This window comes from Eulemur rufifrons, chromosome 4 (assembly GCF_041146395.1).
Source record: "Eulemur rufifrons isolate Redbay chromosome 4, OSU_ERuf_1, whole genome shotgun sequence".
Taxonomy (NCBI): domain Eukaryota; kingdom Metazoa; phylum Chordata; class Mammalia; order Primates; family Lemuridae; genus Eulemur; species Eulemur rufifrons.
Window position 1 is genome coordinate 31,516,849 of NC_090986.1, and position 19,122 is coordinate 31,535,970.

The following is a 19,122-nucleotide window of genomic DNA, read 5'->3' on the forward strand; positions in this document are numbered from 1 at the left end:
CATATAAAATTGTGCATAAACACTGTTTCTATTAATATCTAATGGGATTTTGTTGCCATTTTAAATAAATATTATAAATAAATTATTAAAAATTGTCTTAGTTTAAACTTTTAGCACAATAAATAAATAACAATATATAAAAAACAACATTTAAAAAAATTTTTAGCATCCTCAAATACTTTTAAACTACTACAGGGATAAATGAAAAAGATAATCTCCATTTATAAAGGCAAAGAGATTATTTTCTCTTTCCCTCTTTTCTAGGAATTTTTCTAAAGTGTTTCCTTGAAAACATAATAAAGCTGAGTCCTGAGTCTTTACCTTAACCTTTGAAGGGAGCTAAATCTCTCTAAAGATTAAACTTAGTGTATTAGTTTCCTGGGGTTTCTGCAAGTTGGGAGGCCTTCCTTCTAAAAGCAGGGCAACATGTTTAAACCTCAGAATCAACATACTCACAGAACGCAAGGAAACATGTTATACTCATTATTTCAGTTTATTAGAGGGAAAAGTACAGGTTAACACTAGTAGACAAAGAAGAGGAACATAGAGAAGAGTCCAGGAAAATTTCAAATACAGAGCTTCTATGGTCCTACTCCCTGGAGTCGAACATATAATTTCTGCCATCAGTGTATGACAACACGCAAAGAATACTGCCAACCAAGGAAGCTCTCCAAAATTTTAGTGTTCAGCTATCTCATTCAGGCATGATTCATTGTCCACAAGGTTAATCTCAGTCTCTAGGTTGACTAATACTATGTGACCCAAAAGCCCCACCCTAAATGACGTAGTCAGTCTTTCTGGAATGACCAGTTCTCTTCCTAATACTGTTGAATGTGACCAGCTGCCTTTAATTTCTAGTGTGGCCAGTCTTTTTGATAATCAAAGACAGTTCAATTGGGTATGACAGATTACCTTTGAGAAGCCAAGGGTAAAGTCTAGACCTCTGTTTGCACAAGGCTGAATTCTATACTACACACATATATTTAATTATTTAGAAGTATAAAACAGAAAATAAAGTTAAATTCCAATTCTGAATAGAACATAATAGACTTTGAGTGGCCAATGTTACTAATGAATACAAATAGAAAAATCAGGATAAATTACAAAATTCATTTTTAAAGACTTCAGAGAGCTATTTTAAGGAACAAAGATTAAATGGACTATGGATCTAGAGGGAATAAAATGACTTAATGTTAAATAGACTGTCATCTTTTGGTTTTATCCTCCAGCAAGGGTAAAACTGCACATGGCCTGAAAATTTACTACAGTTAAGCAGAAGCCACAAAATGTGGACATAGAAAACAGCAATAGTTCTGGCAGTTGTGTCTAGCTGGAATGGCAGAAAAAAGACATGATAGGCTGTCTTTCCCACCAAAATAATTTTTGATGAATGCTGAAGCTGTATGCTACACTTATGAGGCTTATGAAATCTGTAGTAAAATTTTCTGCAGTTCCATAAGGATTAGGACAAAAAATGCCAGTGATAACTCTTGAAAACAAACAAACAAAAAATACAAGTGATAGAAGTGTTTGAAAGCATAGCAAATTAAAATTAAATATCCATAATCATTTTTTCCAAAGTCACTCCTATTAATTCCAGGTGCAATTAGAAATAGAAAATTCAGAATTAGCTGCCTATAGTCCCAGCTACTCAGGAGGCTGAAGCAGGAGAATTGCATGAGCCCAGGAGTTAGAGGTAGCTGTGAGCTATGATCAAGCCACAGCACTCTAGCCTGGGCAACAGAGTGAGACCCTGTCTCAAAAAAAAAAAAAAAAAAATATATATATATATATAAATAAAATATGTATACATATATATGAATGTGAAACAAAAGTACAAAAAATATAGGCTCTTTATTGTTTTCTTTTGTTTCTGTGTATATCCTTATGGCAATATGACATAAACTTAACTACAAGTTTATTTCTAGATAATGATATTTTGTACAGTGATCATCCATTTTAGTGTCTTTTTTTCATATTGACTTGCCTATTTGCAGTTTAGTTTCACCATGTCAATATTTTGTGGCTTAAAATTTGGTCAGTTTTTAAAATGTTCTATGAGTATTTGGAAAGAAAGTTTATCTTCTATCATAGCCACAGAATCCAATAGATATTCTTAAGATATAACTCATTTTATTATGTTGCTAAGTCATTCATTTTTTTATCTATCTTATATTGAGAGACATTCATTTAAGTCCCCTATATTGCATAGTTCAATCTGTTTATTCTACATTTCTATTGAATATTATATTTATTAATACTTAATTTTGTTTTAACTGATTCTGCTCATTATTATGTTAAATAAATATTTATTTGAAGCTTTATTCTGTCATCTAATAAGTGTATTTATCTCCATGTTGTACCATAGAAAAATCTGGCAAATCTGTGACTGAGTCAACATCTGAATAATTTTTTCCTACAATAAGAAAAAGATCCTCATTTACAAATACATGATGCTTAACATCGAAAAATATGTACAGATTTCCCCAGAAAATTGTTAATTTATACTCAATTTTACGAGGTTTATAGAACAAGTATGAACCAATTGTAAACTATTTTCCATGCAGTACAGATTCAGAACCTATACTATTGACAGAGATTGAGACCTATATGTGAACAATTAATTTAAGTCAAGGCTTGTCCTATTATCCTTTCTAATAACAATGCTATGTGTATGTCAGACCAAATGTAGCACCTTATACCTTAGCACTAGAAAGTTTCTTCAAAATTGGCATTTATCCATTATAAATTTTTATAGAAAAATAAAACTTGTGAATTAAACTATATAATTTACATTACACTTTACATACACACTTCATTTTATACAATTTTTTTAATTAGGAAGACTGATATATATGTATATATTTTTATTTTTAAAAGAAAAGGAAATGGTGGCTTAAAATTTAACAGCACCCCTAAGACTAGTAAGTAACAGAGGCTTAACCCAAATTTGGTCTTTTGACTTCATCTTAAATTCTGTCCACTATACCATCGAATCCCATATGCTAAACTTTTGACCAGTGCACAATCATACAAAGATTTTACCCAATCACAGTAAAAAGTGAACAGCAAGCACGTTAAATGGAGGTTTCATAAAGCTAGAGGTATATGCTTTCAGAATTGTTCTTTCTGTTACAATGTTACCTTTTGTTATTTTTATGGAGTTATAAATTCTTCCCTTTTTTTATGAAATGATATTTATAATAAGGTATGTTTATATATGAATTTACATGTGTCTCTGTGCACGTGTGTGTATGTGTACAAAAGTACATTTAACAGTAGTGGCAAAATAGTACAATGGCAAAAAGTACATAAATGGCAAAATAAAATGTTGCCAACCCTAAACCTGGGTCTTGGCTTATTTTCTAATTTCCTATACTGAATCCTGAGTACTGTCTTCTACACTACAGATGCCTAAAATTCATTCATTTAACATTGGCCTAATTGGTTTTTTACCATTCTCTCTCCTCTTCACAAAAAAATCGTGTAAGCTTTTGACAGCTTAAATTTAAGATGTATAATTTCATGAATAATATTTACCCAACAAATCAAGAAATCTGATCCAAACCTGGAACGAATTTGAATTTATGATATCCTATTAATAATCATTGATCTTAAATTTTAAGTAATAAGAAGCCATTTTCAAATAATTATTGCTAATGAGTGCCATCTCAGATATTAATTTAACTTCCTATTGCTCACTTCAGGAAGTTTTTAGCTAATATTTCCTACTATTTATAGATACTTTCTTATTCATCCACTTCATTGAGAGTCAGGTATTACTATATCCTTAACTATTGTCAGTAAAATCAAATCATATTTTGATATTTTTCATTTTAATTGTTCAGAAAACATTGATAACTAAGAATATAAAGATGTGTACTTCTGTGTTGGATGGATTTTTTAAAAATATCTATGTTCAATAATTTGAGGCTATTTTTCAGTACTTGACATTTCAGGAACATTTTTAACAGTATCCTTTCTATTAATAATATGCTTATATAAAATCAATAAATATTGAGTATCAGTCACATTATTAAGAAAATAGTACAGACAATGTGTAACTTTTCTTCCTGGTATCGTTCTATTGGCCTGTTTTCTTGCTTGTGTTTCTGCAAATTCTTAAACCTAAGGTAAAGATTAATCAAATACACTATATTGTAGTAATTACTTATTCATGCAATAAAATCCAGAAAAAAAACAGTACTTTAAAAAAAATAGATGTCTTCAATGTAGTTGAATGTTATACTCACAGTAGACTAACGTGTTTCTTAAAAATTACAATTCTGCTTCACTTTGAATTAAGAAAAAATTATGTTTTTTTTCTTTTTATTGTATGAGATTGTAAACAATCGCTTATAATTTCAACAGTATGAAACTAATTTTTAATGTAAGAATTGACAAGTAATATACAAGTTAAAATATATGTGACTTGAATGTAAGATGTTAGAAACTACATAACCAAATAAGACAAAACAAGAAAAGGCAAGTAGATAAATCGTTTTCATTGAAGTTTTTCATTGATGTCTCCAAACCAAATTTAAATATAAACTAGATGTCAGTGCGCTTGCAGAAGCAACATAAATAACTGTTTCAATCTATATGTATAATTGCTATCGCTGCATTTTATAGGACATACTGTGTGTACATGTACTGTGTACATGAATATATTGGAAATGATTATGCCAGGAGAACCTCCTATGTCCTATGTTGATATCTTTGGAAAATAAACATTGACTAGTTATATTATTTGGAGTTGGAAAGTAGCTCATGAGGTACAGCAGATTCTTAAGAGGACAGCAATGTAGGTAGGTTTGTTCAGTACAATTATAGTGACTATTCCACAAGATATAAACTCTTAAAATGTTTAAATGTGATATATATAGAATGTGAGCAATTACTAATGAATCACACTCCTGCCCCTCCCTGCCTGGCAAAACCACAAGTCAAATCCAGTTCCCTAGCTATTCTAGTCAATGACAGAAGGTAAAAACGTACAAATTTGCCAACTAATTTCAGTTAGAACTCATGACTTAATTCAGAAAGCCCTTGCTTGGTGCTGTTTGACATTTCTACTGTATATATTTAGTCTACTTATTCTCCTATTTTCCTAAAAATCTATTTCACATTTTACTCTCTCCAAATCCTTGTATCTTCAAATCCTACTCACTCTCAGCTGGAGAGTGTGTTTCTTACTTCACTGATAAAACAAAAGCTGTCAGAAGACAACTACATTGTATCAGTTGAAAAAGGAACCAGTGTCCAGTGCCTGGAGACCTCCCCAAACTGACTGTCATTGGAACAAATAGTTTCACTCTCTCTCTCTCCCCCCTTTTATTTTCTAACTCACAAATTCTGTAAAACAAAAGTCCAGGTATGCCGTGACACCTTGGTAGTAATCACAGAATATATTCCTTTTACTTTTCTTTAATTTTTTTTTTTTTTTTTTTTACTTTTCTGCTATCCTATTCTTAATCTGTGGCTTTCTCCCTCAAGTTTGACTCATGGACATCAAATGACTGCAGAACCTCCAATTACATATTCCAGACAGAAAAAGAAACAACAAAGGGAAAAGTATACTTCTCCTCCAGCTGAGCCAACTCCTTTTAAAAGTATATGAAAACAACTCTTTTCATCTTTTACTTTCTATCATCTCTCCATCCACATGGGAGCCTGGGCATAGGGTAGTCCTGATAACACAGTGATTCAATGTCTAAGGAAGACACAGAGAATGAGAACTGGATAGGCAACTAGTAATCTTTACAACAGTGTCCTTATTCTCATAATCTTAATTCAGAATCTGAGGTCTCTGGATGTTGTTGTTTTTCTAAGAGAGAACATATAAACTGCAAAGCAGCCTCCGTAGCTTTATCTAAATTCATCATTTTCTTGCAGGACTTGGCTAAAAACAGCAAGAAGGAGACACCACATGGAATATTCTAAACATTTCCTACCATTTTCTTTAGTTTTATAGTCTCGGTAAGCATGTAGTTTATTTTCAAAAATACATCAAATGATGGTTTAATTAAATGGTTATTATCATTATTATTTCTTAACACCATCTCTGTCTTGTAGAATATGAAACGTATACAACTGCTTACTCACTTCCTTGTTCAGCCACATTTTAGCTTCTGTTACTACCAACACTTCATTTCCAAATTATGTCTCTTTCAAGAATTGTGTTAGTAAGCACTGAAATAACTGTAACAAAGTTAGAGGTTTATTTTCCTTCCAGGTAAACCATGTCTGGAAGAAGACAATATGTGGCTGTTTCTGATGGCTTCATACTCATTGAACTAATAATAATTGTGTTTTCCATTCTCAAGGTGTCAGAAATGCAAGATTGCAGGTTAAGCTTCAATCTACTCCTGGTTCTAGGAAAGCTGACTGAAGAATGGGTAGATTTTTATTGCTTGCTTTTATTGATCACAGACAATGAATCATGCTTATTTTCATTGGCCAAAGCTATTGCAAGCATGGTTATTACATGTAATTTTTAGCTGGAAACATTGTCTAACTCCAGTAGTTTAAGGATTATTCAACAACTCAGAAGGAGAGATTAGATATTGAAGGTAGTACATGTTCCCATCATATCTGCATGTGCACATACACAGACTGCTTCATCTTCTGCTACTGTGGATGAATATTTAGGCTCCTATCTGATGCTAAAGCTTCCCCATTGTACACTGAATCTCATACCCACATTTGTATTAGGTCCACTGAAGACTATAACTCCTACCATTTTGCCCTCTTTTGAATCGTCAAGATTTGCTTCTCTACTAAATTATATACATCAGCTTGCAGAGATACAACCATTATGTTACAACTCCTGCATCAAAATGTGTCCGTTATATAAATATTCTTTACCAGTTAATACCTCATTTCTTTCTTATATTGAGTCATTCGATGAAGTGGTCATTTACTGCATTTAAATTTAAATTTAAGTAAATATAATGAAATATTCAGTTTCTCAGCTGCACATTTCAAGTCTTCAATAGCCACATATGGCTAGTGGCTATCATATTGATAATGTAGATTATATAATATTTTCATCTTTGTAGGAAAATCAATTATACAGCCTAGATCATGAAAATATGCAAGCTTCTTAGCACCTGAAGACAATAAAATAGTACATATCAAAACTTGAAGATGCAGCAAGTGTTCCATGTAAAGGAAAGATTATAGCTTTAAATGTATAAATTAGAAAAGAAGAAAGTTTAACTTTAATGTGAATTGAGGAAACAGCAAAATAATAATCCCAATGATTGTAAAGTAAATAATAAGAATAGAAATAAATAAAATAAAACATAGGTCAATAAGGAGGATCTCCAAAGCCAAAAGTTGGTTCTTTGAAATTAGTAATGAACTACCAACTTTTTCAAGTGTATCCAGTAAAAACAAATGTCCCCTAGAAAATAAATATTAGGAAGAAAAATGGATTTAATGGCATATATAACAATGATTAGAAAGAAAATGAAGACTAACACTTTTGTTTGAATAAATTTAAAGCATAAGCAGAAATATACAACTACCTAGGAAAATACAACTTACTAGTTCTTAATCAAGAATAAATAAAAATGAAATCCTGACTAATCATATAACTATTAAAGTAATTGATGTATTAGTAAAAAAATAAAAGCAGTAGCAACAGTTTTATAGCTTAGCTCTATAAATTACTCAGTGAAATAGATCATTCCAAAATAATAGAAAAGTATACAATAGAAAGGAGTATCTGATAAATCATTCTGTTCATCCATTAAACTTAATACTATGAGAAATAAGAGTACAAAAAATAAACTACAAACCAATGAACAAAGATGAAAAAATTTTGAAAAGTATATTACAATAAACATTTAATTAAGTAGCATATAAAAAAATGGTACACCATGAACAAATTTATTTCACCCTAAAAATGACAGGTTAATTTAACAATAGAAATATATTACCACATTTACTGATTAAAGAGAAAATTATAGAAACATTTCTATTGATACATCATAAAAAAATTTAAAACATAAACATTTAGTAAGTATTTTTTTTTTTTTTTTTGAGACAGAGTCTCACTCTGTTGCCCAGGCTAGAGTGAGTGCCGTGGCGTCAGCCTAGCTCACAGCAACCTCAAACTCCTGAGCTCAAGGGATCCTCCTGTCTCAGCCTCCCGAGTAGCTGGGACTACAGGCATGTGCCACCATGCCCGGCTAATTTTTTCTATATATATTTTTAGCTGTCCATATAATTTCTTTCTATTTTTAGTAGAGATGGGGTCTCGCTCTTGCTCAGGCTGGTCTCGAACTCCTGAGCTCAAACGATCCGCCCACCTCGGCCTCCCAGAGTGCTAGGATTACAGGCGTGAGCCACCGCGCCCGGCCTTAGTAAGTATTTATGATAACTATTCTTTGAATACTAGAAATTAGAAGTAATTCATTTAAACTAACAAATGGTATCCACAGAGACAACCCTATAACCCAGTCGTTTATTAATGTGGAAATTTTTATCCACCGTGATTTGATTTTTGTGAGAGGTGAAAGCTGTGGGTCCTGTTTCAGTCTTCTACAAGTGGCTAACCAATTCTCCCAGCACCATTTATTGAATAAGAATTCTTGTCCCCAGAGTATATTCTTTCCCGCTTTGTCAAAAATTAGGTGACTATATGAGGATGGTTCTATATTTGGATTTTCTGTTGTGTTCCACTGGTCTGTGTCCCTGTACTTGTGCCAGTACCAGGCTGTTTTAAGAACCACGGCCTTGTAGTATAGTTTGAGGTCTGGCAAATTAATACCTCCCATTTTGTTTTTGTTGTTTAAAATTGCTTTTGCTATACGGGGTCTTCTTTGATTCCATACAAAATGTATAATTATTTTCTCTATGTCTGTAAAGAATGATGTTGGTAATTTAATAGGGATTGCATTGAATCTGTAGATCACTTTGGGTAGTATAGACATTTTAACAATGTTGATTCTTCCGATCCATGAGCATGGTATATTTTTCCATCTATTTGCAAGTTCTGCTATTTCTTTTCTCAGTGTTTCATAGTTTTCCTTATAGAGGTCCTTTACCTATTTAGTTAGATATATACCTAGATATTTTATTTTCTTTGTTGCTATTTTGAAGGGTATTGAGTCTTTAATTTGGTTTTCCGATTGACTGTTATTGGCATATATAAATGCCTCTGATTTATGTATATTAATTTTGTAGCCTGAGACTTTGCTATATTCGTTAATCAATTCCAGGAGTCTCATGGTTGAATCCTGGGGGTTTTCCAGATATAACATCATATCATCAGCAAAAAGTGAGAGTTTGATCTCTTCCTTCCCTATTTGGACTCCCTTAATTCTGCTCTCTTGCCTGATAGCTCTCGCAAGGACTTCCAATACTATGTTGAAAAGTAATGGAGACAATGGGCAGCCCTGTCTGGTTCCAATTCTAAGTGGGAGTGCTTTCAGTTTTTCCCCATTCAGTATGATGTTGGCTGTGGGTTTGTCATATATGGCTTGTATCATTTTTAGGTAGGTTCCATCAATGCCTATTTTGTTAAGCGTTTTTATCATAAAAGGGTGTTGAATTTTGTCAAATGCTTTTTCTGCATCTAATGAGAGTATCATATGGTTTTTGTTTTTGCTTCTATTTATGTGGTGAATTACATTTATAGATTATTGAACCACCCCTGCATCTTGGGGATGAAGCCCACTTGGTCGTGGTGGATTACTTTTTTGATAAGTACTTGGATTCGATTTGCTAGTATTTTATTGAAAATTTTTGCATCTATATTCATGAGGGAAATTGGTCTGTAGTTCTCTATTTTTGTTGCGTCCTTTCCAGGTTTTGGTATCAATGTTATATTGGCTTGGTAGAACATGTTGGGGAGAATTCCATCCTTCTCAATATTGGAGAATAGTTTATATAGGATGGGCACCAGTTCTTCTTTGTATGTATGGTAAAATTCAGGTGTGAACCCATCTGGACCAGGGCTTTTCTTTTTGGGAAGGTTTTTTATTGCTGTTTCGATTTCAGTTCTTGATATTGGTCTGTTCAGGTACTCTATTTCTTCCTGGTTGAGCCTGGGAAGACTATGTGTTTCTAAAAATTTGTCCATTTCCTCCAGGTTCTCCAGTTTGTGTGCATAAAGATTTTTGTAGAATTCATAGATGATATCTTGTATCTCTGTAGCATCGGTTGTGATTTCTCCTTTCATGTTCCTAAAGGAGGTTATTAGAGATTTTAGTTTTGTGTTCTTGGTTAGTCTAGCCAGGGGTGTGTCTATTTTGTTTATCTTTTCAAAGAACCAACTTTTTGTTTTATTAATTTCCCTTATAGTTTCTTTGTTGTCGTTTTCATTTAATTCTGATTTGATCTTAGTAATTTCTCGCCTTCTGCTGGGTTTGGCATCGTCCTGTTCTTCAAACCTTAGGCGTGATACAATCAGAATTCTAGAAGAAAATGTAGGAAAGACTCTTACAGACATTGACCTAGGCAAAGAATTTATGAAGAAGACCCCCAAGGCAATCACAGCAGCAACAAAAATAAATGAATGGGACATGATTAAATTAAAAAGCTTCTGCACAGCCAAAGAAACAGTCAAGAGAATAAACAGACCACCTACAGAATGGGAAAAAATTTTTGCATACTACACATCAGATAAAGGACTGATAACAAGAATCTATTTAGAACTCAGGAAAATCAGCAAGAAAAAATCAAGCAACCCTATCAAAAAGTGGGCAAATGACATGAATAGAAACTTCTCAAAAGAAGTATAAGAATGGCTAACAAACATATGAAAAAATGCTCAACATCCCTAATCATCAGAGGAATGCAAATCAAAACCACAATGAGATATCACTTAACTCCAATGAGAATGGCCTTTATCAAAAAAACCCAAAACAACACATGTTGGCGTGGGTGTGGAGAGACAGGAACACTAATACACTGCTGGTGGGACTGCAAACTAGTGCAACCCCTGTGGAAAGCATTATGGAGGTATCTTAAACAGATTCAAGTAGACCTGCCATTTGACCCAGCAATCCCATTACTGGGCATATACCCAAAGGAAAAAAGGTCATTCTTTAACAAAGACACATGTACCCGAATGTTTATAGCAGCACAATTCACAATAGCAAAGATGTGGAAACAACCCAAATGCCCATCAATACATGATTGGATTAGTAAGCTGTGGTATATGTATACCATGGAATATTACTCAGCTATAAGGAATGATGAAGATACGACATCTCTATGGTTCTCCTGGAGAGAGTTGGAACCCATTATATTAAGTGAAGTATCCCAAGAATGGAAAAACAAGCATCACATCTACTCACCAGAAAATTGGTTTCCTTGATCATCACTTAAATACAAATCTGGGAACGACACCAATTGCATATCAGACTGAGGTGGGGGGTGGGGGAGGGGATGGGGTATGCCTACACAATGAGTGCATTGCGCACCGTTTGGGGAGCGTAACACTTGAAGGTGCTGACTCGGGAAGGGGGCGTGGGGAAGGGAGGGATATATACCTCATGATGGGTGCAATGTGCACGACCTGGGGAACAGACACGCCTGGAGCTCTGACTTGGGGGGAAAGGCGGTACAGGAGCAACATATGTAACTTGCAATTCTGTATCCCCCATAACCAGATGAAATTAAAATAAATAAATAAATTTTACAAAAGGCAAAAAAAAAAAAGTGGAAATTTTTGAATCATTCTCTTTAAAATTAGAAGCAAAACATAAATTTCCATTGTTGTCATCTCTAATATTGAAATGGGAGTTTGAACCAATGCATTAGTAAATAAATTAGCAATTCACAAATTAGCAAATAAATAAATAATAAAAGATTTAATAAGAAGAAAGCATGAAAAAATTTATCATCTAGCGAGCCTATTGTGCTGTTCGTTTGCCTGTTTGATCTCATATGTCTTCCCTGTCCGTTTTCTGCTTTGTTCTATATAGCAGGGATCTACATTTTCCAGGTTTCCATGAAAAATGGCTTCCCTGCAGGTGCAGCCAATGAAAGCTCCTGGCAGAAGTTTGGAGCCCAGGAGGAAAAAGAAGCCTGAATATTTCCCTCTCTCCATTGCTCTTTCTAAGATGGTATCTCCAGCAGAGAGTCTTCTTTGAGATGCTAAATTCTGAAAGATAAGTCCTTCCTCTGTGATCACATTTCTATAAGGAGTCTGGTTATTTCCCACTTTCACAAGGTTCTGGCTGCTCCTGGAATGCCTTGGTTTCTGTACACAAATAAACCACTTCTTTCCATTATCTTTTTAGCAAAAGAAAGTGGTAGAGATTTTTGGATATTGCTAAGGGCTGGTTGCCTCACCACTCCCTGGTGGTTCTCCAGCTTTTCTGTCACTCGTATATCCAATCCCTGGTATTAATGTCACTGTTACTGAAGTAATTACAGTGGTTTATCTTTTCCTGACCTGACCTGAGTAATACAGATGTGATTCAATAAAGATGAAAGGGGAATTCCCAGAACCATGATTAACAGCTATACAATAGGCTAAAGGAGCAGTAAGACAAGGCAATCAATTGATAAAAACCTAAAATGGAAGACTCAATAGTGAGAAACAATGTTTTTGGAATATTTTTTGTGACTCTCTCTAAATCTATAATAATTAAAATATGAAGTCTCCACTCCTCAGTGTCATTAGTATTAAAGAATTTAATAGCAGCTAATTCCTGCTTTCATCACAAAACTTAGTGTAAACTTTTCTAAAATTGGTGATTGTTATATACAAATGGTCCAAAGGTTGCCATGTCCTTGGAAGGAAAACAGGTAAAGAGGATATGTTTCAAGAAGATGAGATGCTTAGTATTTTATTTATAATGGAAAATAAGATTCCAAAGAGTGGAGCTTAGAGATTTCCAGAGAGAAGCTGCCAATAGAAAAAAGAATATAGAACTGAGGACATACAAAAATAACATGTGGATAGGGTCTGTGAGAGGAAATAAGGGACTAACACTTCCTGTGTGGCACAGGCCTACTGAGCAGTGGGAATGGGTTTCCTATTGTCTTTAAGGTTCTGGTAAAAGCACCTGGGACCTGGTGAATGTCAAAACTGTAATTGATTATGGTCTGTATTCTGGATCAGTGTACCTTAGTCTTTGTTTCGGCCTCTCAACTGAATACTGGTAACTTTTTAGGGAACCAGATAGTTTCCATGTGTATACATGTTTAAAGATTTTAAGATTTTAGGAACTTGAGGGCAATAATCATGTGTTCTGCTTATCATAGAAAAACACATTTAAAAAATTGAATTGTATATGGAAATAAATTTACTTGTAAGTCAATATCTACTCATTCATTAACTTTTTAATTCATTTTGCAAATATATATTGAACCCCTGACATGCGGTAGACACTTTTCTAGGTGCTGCTGCTGATGATATGGCAATGAACCAACATATCAGAGACCCTGTCTTGATGGCCTTGACTCCAGAGTTCGCAGAATAACATGACATATGATTAAACATCAAATAAAATGTCATATGCTTTTGAAAATGTCACCATAACATAAATATAAAAGTGCCTTTAAGGGAAATACAAAAAAGAAGAAATTTCTTAGATATGATACATAAATATTTTAAAATGTTTATTAAAGTGTCTTATATTAAAATGTTTCAGTAACATATCTCATTTATATCTATGATGTTCAAATTTTAGAAAAAAATATATGTGTTTACAACCTTACAAGTCAATTTCTAGTTGACTCCCACTGGAAGTAATACACACATCTCTCCAAAAAGACCAAATTTCCTATGGTAGCCTTGGTAAATTTATCTTTTATAATTTTTACAATTGATTTCAGTGCAGAAAAATATGTTTAAGAAAAATTGAAGGAAAGTATAAGCATACAACTAGTACTGAGTCTGTCTTTCCAAAAATAGAGTAATGTTTATATCTACATGGGAAAATAATAAGTTTTAGCGTTTTGTTTTCATTTAAAAATTTATGCAAGCTTCTTACTTTTATATTTACTACAAAGTTCACCTTAAGCATTGGAAAATGAATGAATTTTTACATCTGCTTAACCTTAGAACCTAGATTAAAAATGAAGTAGATCTTGCAAAGGGGAATTTATAACATTAAAATATAACTCAGTCTCTCAATATTTTATGAATCAAATTTGGAAAATTTATTATGAGATATATGACATTCACTCCAATATTTAAAAAATCTAATTTGATATAACTTTCCAACATATACTAAAGAAAAGGAAATTATTAATTCAAATGAAAAAGATTTTTAATATTACCCAGTAGTGGAGTACAGTGAGTAAAACATCCTCTTATTAGGAGGAATTGCTTTCCATTAGTGATATTATTAAACTTCATTGGAAGGGAGCAAAGATGAATTAGCAGCCTCTGTAACAACCCAGAAACCATAGAAATCATGAGATGAGAACTGCTACTTTAAGACATCTTGTATGAGGGCTTCAAAGATTGGGAAAACTCCATAATGGAAGGGAAAAAGTGATTTTATTAATAAATTTACCAATTATTTTTCAAGGGGAAGGGACAAGAGAGTCATTAGGGCAATATCTTAATGGGAAACAATATAAACTAATATTAATTTAAAGGCCATTTTTGTGATATAATTAAATCACAAGAATAGCATAATTACAAATGGGAAAAAGCACACAAATATATAGATATTTATAGCAAGTTAAGAAATTAAGAAATTCACATTGAAAAGACATTCTCAGAGAATAATTTGTTGGCTTGTATATTACATGTATCAAATCATCTATATGATCATGCACCTACCTTTATAAGTTTGAAACATCATTTTAATTACATTTATCATATTATATTATTATTATATTGACATTTCCTTTACTTATGTCTATTTAGTAAAGCGTATACATGAGAGGCCATTAAGTTTTTCCCTCTTCCTGCAACCAGCATCACATCTCTGCATTTTAGGGAGATGAGCGTTAATCTAAAATTTATTTAAATCCTTCAGGGATTCTACAATCTTTCTCACAGGGATAACACAAAACATTATTTGATATTTTAGAAACTATCAAACTTGAATTATTTTTTACTATACCCTCAGAGATTAAAATAATTTCTTACATTTATACTCTATTATATTTTCTTTATTTAGGTTGCTATAACAAAATACCATAAACTGGGTAGCTTATAAACAACAGAAAATTTATTTCTCACAGTTATGGAAGGTGGGAAGTCCCGGATCAAGGCACACACAGATTCACTGTCTGGCAAATGCCTGTTTTCTCCTAGATGGCACCTTCTCCCTGTGTCCTCCCAAAGTAGAAGGGGAAAGTGAGCTTTCTTGGGCCTATTTTATAAAAAAGGTGCACTAGTTCCATGCAAGAAGTCTTCACCCCAATGACCTAACCACCTCCCAAAGGGCCTCATCTCCTAATATCATACCTACATGAATTTTGGTACCTCGTTCATACCTAATACAAATAGTTGGGGGGAGCAATCATTCAGGTCATAGCATATATCAATATTTAACTTCTATATCCTCTACTTAATATTTCTTCACAGTATTGAACAATTGTAATACTCCTTATTTTATTTCTATTTTCTTCTACCTTTCTCAAATTTTCTTTATTCTGACATTTTTACTAATTTGCATTATATTTCTACTTCTCTTCAAACAATCCTACTGTCTTTATATAAAAAGTTGGTTGCTCTGTTCTACCCTTATTAATTTTGTTTGTAATGTACTAAGCTTAATGCTGTAAGACAGAGGGAATTTTTTAAACATGGCCATCCAAATAGACTACCTCTTGTAAAGGACCCCAAAGCTGTGTATATTAAGGTCTAAAGCACAATTCAGTTTGGATAAAAAACATAAAAAATTGGTTTTAAAACATATGTGAGAAAAATAAAAAGTGTAGCCTAACAATTTTGATGAATTTTAAGTCTTTAAATACTGCTAAATAATGATTTTTTAAAAATAAAACTAATGATATATAATGAAGGGGCTTTACTGCAATATATATTATTTATAATGTAATATTTCTCATTCTAGTAAAATGCACAGTAGATGAATAGTTCAGAAACTGAGGCATGTTTCAGTTTCTGCCACTAACCAGCTATTTGACTTTGAAAGTCACTTACATCCCCAGGTCTTATGCTCCTTCAATGGCTTGAGTAGGAAGACAGCCAGAATGATGTCTTGGCACCCTTACAAGGCAACAAAGCAATGATGCCTGTCAATGCAAATACAATTGGTATTTGTTTATGGAATCCCTTTGTTACTTGGATTTAAATATGGGTATCTCGCTTTTGCTAGAAACCAATAAAATAATGAACTGCCACTCTGAAGATTCAGAAAGCTAATCAATCTTCTTTCTGACAAATACAAAACTACTCTCTGTAATCTATTTCATGCTTCGCGTTCACTGTTTGCTTTTCAAACAGTTATAAAGCCTACCAGTAAGAAATGTTCTCTTTCAAACCACCTAAAATACAGATGCTGTGTAAATCTTTAAGATACCCAGGGCTTTTCTGATGGAATGGTAGCTCTTTGATATATTATAGGATTGATTAAGTCATTAAATAAAACTCTATTTTGTTTTTAATTTTACTTTTACTAATACTGTTGCAGAAGTGAGGGTTGACATTAAAAAAAAAATCTCATGAGCCAGCCTCCTACCTTTTAATCACTCACATTCTAATAGAAAGAACCCACAAACATTTAAGCAAGCTTGAAAAATCATGGAAGACACTCTGTAGAAGACAGCATGTGAGTTTTCTAAAAACCAATTAGTCTATAGTCAAATCAAGACAGAATGATCATTTCATGGAGAGAATATAGCATAAGAAAAGTACAAATGACTCAGGCACGAATAACACCAGAAGACATATAAATAGCTCTGTGTGTCAGGGTCATCGGGATAAGGAAAAGATATGAGAGGAGACAGAGGGACCGAATCATTAATGACATTTTGTATCTTGCTAAAGTTATTGGATTTTATCCTGGGGATTGTAGGTGGGGGAGTGACCCTATCAAGAGTATGTTTGAAAAAGATTCTTGTATCAGCAGCATGAAGGATAGATCTGACAGGGATCTGAAGCAGGATGAACATTTAATAGGTAGGGAAGATGCAAAGAACAGCATAGACAGTGCGCATTAGTGAGCCTTCAAAAATGTTTATTGAGTTGAAATGAATTGAAGAAGTTTGTTGAAACTTTCCTTTCTCACGTCTTATTTTTAGAAAATGTCAATAGCAGCTATTCATTGGGTTGCTTCAAAGTTTCTCCACTGAACCCCAGTGAGGGTGTGAGATAGTTGAAGTCTGGGTGAATGACCCATCTCATCACAGATGCTTCAAAAATGTCATCAAACACTCCTCTACAGATTGTCCTATTGTTCAGTATGGTCTTTACAGGTGCTGAGTCTTATGCTGCAATTGGATGCACAAAATAATATTCTGCTTTTTGCAGTGAAATTCAATATGAACTTTAATTATTCCCTTTGCACTTGGATAAACAGCATGTCAGCGAATGCATCGACTTTGATTGTATAACTTTACTCCTTAGTTACTAACTACTCTTATGGATGTTGTTTATTCTCTCTTTTTTTTTCTGGGTCATTTTCAGAATGATTTGCCAATAAAATAAATCATTTAGCAGTTTCTTGTCAATAATTTTGAAAGCTTAGATATATCAAAGAACAAGCTGCCTACTGATGATTGAAAGCTGACTGCGGCATTTTTATTTTTGGAACACTTTCACATTTTTAAAAATGTGTCATCATAACACTGTCATAAATGAAAAGAAATATAACTTTTCTTATTTTACAAATGAGTATGCTAAGATACAAAAAATTGACTTGCAAGAAGTTGGTAAAAGTGCTTAGTTTAAAAGGGAAAAAAAAAATCTCACCATTAAATATCACTATTGCTATTTCTATAGTACCTATATGGGTTGTAACATTTTTTAGGTCAGTTTTGGCAATGGAAAAATATAATTATATGCACACATATTTTTTTTTTTTTACTGTACACGTGTATTTCCAACCTTCAGATGCTAAAACATCTAGAAACAATGACAACCTCAATAGCAATGACCTTAGCAAACAGACTTCAGTCTCCTACATAGCATTTCCCATTAAAATGAATCAGGAGACCTTGAAGAAATTACTAAGTCCAAATATGGAGCAAAAAATGTACAAAATTTTTCTGAAAGACCCTGATAAATCCCCCAAATCAAAGAAGCTTTGAAAAATTCCCAGGAACATGTCAAAAGAACTCATAGTACAATTGGAAGAGGCTTCTATTTTTGAGATGAGGCAATTGGAACAGTAAAACAAGTGGAAGTTACAGGAAAAAAATGATTCAAATCAATGATTAATAAAATATAATAAATTCATCAGTCAGTATTGGTACTTAATAAAAACCTCATTAGCCACTTATATGAGGTAACAATGCCTGTGTGAACTGAGAGAGAAAGGGAAAAAAAACTCAAGCATTCATCCTGATATTCTTATATAAACTTCAACTAATTAATTGATGAGATTTTTTAAAATTAATGATTCTAACTGACAAAGGAAAAATAATATTCTAAAATTGTAGTATCATCATATTGCAACCACTAATGAAATTGTAGACATAAAAAATTATTATCAATGCTGCCTAAATTATTAGGAGAGATGCTAACGAGGATTAGGCTAACAACACTTGAACCCATCAATCAATATTAACATTATAAAAAAGAAAAGCACACATAATATTTCTGTTACAGGAAATACAATTATTTCACTAAAAATGATACAAAATAATTGTTTCTTTTTTTAGTGATAAGTGGACCAAGGAGTATCAAGAGAGAGTTTACTACCCTGGAAAAGGAAGATGTTAAAGGACATGAGGAATTGGGGTGTTGGGCACCTGATAAAATATAAAAAATATGAAGGGTCCAGATAGTAGCATGGTGCAGAGGCTGCTCGGGGAACATGGCATATACTAGGACTAAATATACATTTTATCTTGAATATCAACTAATAGGAACTTTGTTCTTGGTTAGGATGAAGGAGTTTGGAAGTTCAGCAAGACTTAAATAGCGTAGTTCCTGAGAGAACTGATCAGCTTTGGAAGCTGCCAACTAGAGATATGTTAAGTAATCAAGTCATCAAGATCACAATATAT